At 29.3% G+C, this 3784-nt stretch overlaps 1 pseudogene; it reads left to right on the top strand.

Annotated features, from left to right (window-relative positions):
* Positions 1-927, top strand: LOC114189497 (agamous-like MADS-box protein AGL62 pseudogene; annotated as a pseudogene).
* The last annotated feature ends 2857 nt before the right edge of the window (positions 928-3784 follow it).

Genomic DNA, 3784 nt, shown 5'->3' with positions numbered 1-3784 from the left:
TATCAGATAACATATATAGAGCTTAGAACAATAACACACATGGATTCCAAGAACATGGCAAAGAAGACCCTGAAGAAGACGAAGGGTCGTCAGAAGATTGAGATAAAAAAGATGAGCAACGAGCATAACCTTCGGGTGACGTTCTCGAAGCGTCGCACCGGGATTTTCAAGAAAGCTAGCGAGCTTGCAACGCTGTGTGGCGTGGACATTGCTGTCATCATGTTTTCTCCGAGTAACCAGGTTTTCTCGTTCGGAAGCCCTAACGTGGACCCTGTTATCCAGCGCTACATGGCGCAGGGTCCACCTCCGCTTCTGACGCTGGACCTGAACGAGGCTCACAGCACCGTGGACGAGGGAGAACTCCATGCGCAACTCAACAACCTCTCCGACCAGATGGCGGCGGAGAAGAAACACGAAGAGGGTCTGAAACGTGTGATGAAGGACGTGGAAGAACACTCGTGGTGGGCCATGCCGATGGATTGCATGAACGATGCGCAGCTTGAGAAGTACAAGAAGATGTTGGAGGATCTGAAGGAACGCGTGAATGAAAAACGCGAGAAGCTCCTTCTGCAGACCACTTTTGCTTACAACTCACCCTCTCAGTTTCTCTCAGCTGGAAGCAACAACTCCTTTTCTTCCAGTGTTGATAACAACTCTGAAACTATACATCCGCCATTGTCGTTGTAGAAGCGCATGGCTTTTCTGTGACTGATGATGAGAGCTTTTTGTGACAACTTCTGACGTCGAACACCTTCTGATACGATGCCCTGTTTAAATTCTTATAGTGTCTGTTTGTTTAACTTCTAGAATTCTATAGTTTTCGTTGTCTTCAATAATCTTCATCAAGTGTTGTTGTTGGTGAAGTGTGTTTTCTGTATGTTTTGACATAGGGCATGTAGTTTCCTCATGTTTTCTTATTTAAATGAGAAGGGCATCTAACTAAAATCAATATATCTCTTTTTGTTTTTAAACTTTAATATTTTTATTTTCAAATAAAATTTTCATCCATTTTTTTTTTATTTACTTCTAACTCACCACTCCGATCACAATTAGATAATTACATCACATCCATCGGCAGACCTTGCTTGGAACGAAAGGGAGTAATGGCTCCCCAAACTTTTAATTTTATTATATATATATATATATATATATATATATATATATATATATATTGTTTAAAAAGTCAAATAAAAATTAATTTGATAGATTAATAACTGGATTAAAGAGATTAAAGTCTTATATATGGTTATAAGATTTTTTCACAAGTCATACAAAAAGTGTGAAATAAAAGAAAGACAGATTAGGAAAAAAAGATTAGAGAACAAAGAGAACAAATAATGCAAACTCACACGGTCTCATGAATAAGTATCTTAGTATGATTTGTATATGTTAGATTTATAATTCTTCCAATTACGATATTTCTCCCAAATTAGTATGAACCCTATCTATGATTTTAGAAATTTTTTATATGAAATTGATATGAACCCTAATTATATTTTCTCAAATTAGTATAACCCAACGTTATAAAATGTTGATATTTTGTATTTTCAACTACATACAATGAATTAGTTGAATAGTTTTGAATTGAAATAAAAATTAGAATACTCATTTATATGAATTCAATAAATTAAGAAAATTAAAAATTGAAAAATTTGAATTGTATTATTTAAATAAAGGAAAATAATTTTTTTAATTAAAAAAATTATATACAAAAAAATTAATTTGACACCTAGATATTTTTTTCAAGTGCCGGGTTATAGTTTTTATTTTAAGTACTAATATATATTGATAAGTCAATAATAATTATCTATATAAGTTCACTGTGACTTACTTAATTATTTAATAAAATACTAAATCATTAATAATTAAATTAAAGGAAGCTATTATTATATGATTATATTGTTATAAACACATTATTAATTAATTAATTAAAAAGTGAAAAGAGTAGTCAATCTTCATTTTTATTTTTATTCACACAAGGTTGACTTGGTGAGGGATTGCGATTTTAAAAATTGGTGGGCTCGAACCCAATATCTATTAGGAATTCAAAAACTCATTGTTCTTTGTTAAAATTTTGAACTAATTTTTTATTGTTCTTGTTTCCACCAAAGTAGGCTGAGTTTCTACTTGAATGGGTAAAACTCGTAAGAAACTCGACAATTTTTTTAAAAACTTTACTGAAAAAAATGAACCATAAAATAAGAATTTAGGGTAAGTGAAAGAAATCGAATCCTTTTTTATTTAATAATTTTTCTAAATTAATGTCCATGACTCTTCTTAATTAATATCGAAGAGATCTAAAACAGACTCAGTAAGCTTGTAGCCGTATATGTTGAAATAAACAGATAAAGACAAAAGAGATGGATCAAGTTGAAGAAATTTACGGTTCTCTCTTCAAATTGAAGGAAAAAAGATATTATGGGAGCATGACGTTTGGATTTTTCGTGTTTAAGGAAGTTTTGGGTTTATTTTTTTAATTTCAAATAACTTAATAATGTAGACATTTCAACAATTAAGATGACTTTATTTGGAATTTAGTGACAACGTTTAATTAGTATTTTTTTTTTCTTCAAAATTAAGGTTATTAAAATATAATACTTTGAAACTTTGATTGGAGTCTTGTAAAATATCAGAAGATCATTTGTAAAAAAAACAAAACTTACATACGCATATCCTTAGATGCTTTTTATTACTATTCAATTAGAATAGGAGTTACACTTTGGTAATCTATGTAGACATGTAAACTTTTATTACCAAATTATTATTAAGGTAAAACATTCGCAGATCAAAATTTTTTTATAAAACTAAATCCATATTTCATGAGATTTATTTTAAATATAGGTTTAATTATTAATTTAGTTTCTATATTTAGTTGTTTTATTTGTTTTGGTTTTTATATTATTTTATTCAATTAACTAATTTTTTAAAAGAAATTGTGATGTCTTTCATTAAATTAATGATAATGTTGTTCGGAGGTGACACGTGTCAAAATTTGGATTTCTTTGTTAAGGTTTGACATGCGTTAAAGATAAAAAAAGAATAACTTAATTTTGATATAAATATTTTTCAAAAGGTATCTAACGAGGAATGTTGATAGACCAATGTATATATAGACATCTACGGGAACTAAAACTGATCTGCAGACACCCATTGACATAACACGATGCAAAACATATTTATGCAGATTATTTTGAGAAAACTTTACACAGAAATCCTATAAAGATATGGGATGGACTGTTAAGACATGATACATTACATTGGACATACAATTAGACTCAACCTTGCTATATAAGGTGTTTGTATTTATCATTGGACTTTCCTGATAAATGAATATAGGTTAGGATTTTTTTGGCTTAAAAATACACCAATCATTTTGGTTGATTGTAGATACACTATATTATGAGAATTTTTTTTTATTTGTATACGGGTTGGAACACTCTTGAAATTTCAAAATATATACATATATATACTTACTGATAAAAAAAACACCAATTCAATTAAAGGGATTACATTTTTTTTACAATAATATTCCTTAACCAAAAACAAATATAAAGACAAATTAAATCAAAAACTTTAAATATAAGAACTAAATTTTTAATTAAATTTTAAGATTAACTTAATCCTAAGTAATTTTAAATTCTAACAAACAAGCTTATAGCTTATAAGACGAGAGTTGTCTTCATTCAATATATAAATTCACTCTATCTCTCCAATGATACCACTAATAATAATTTTTCTTTCCAAAGAAACATGTTATGAATAATACTGTGCGAGGTTTTCAAGA

This window comes from Vigna unguiculata, chromosome 7 (assembly GCF_037176805.1).
Source record: "Vigna unguiculata cultivar grain cowpea cultivar isolate G323 ecotype 2 chromosome 7, ASM3717680v1, whole genome shotgun sequence".
Taxonomy (NCBI): Eukaryota; Viridiplantae; Streptophyta; class Magnoliopsida; order Fabales; family Fabaceae; genus Vigna; species Vigna unguiculata.
Note: the sequence above shows the minus strand (reverse complement) of the source record. Positions and strands in the feature narration are given on the sequence as shown.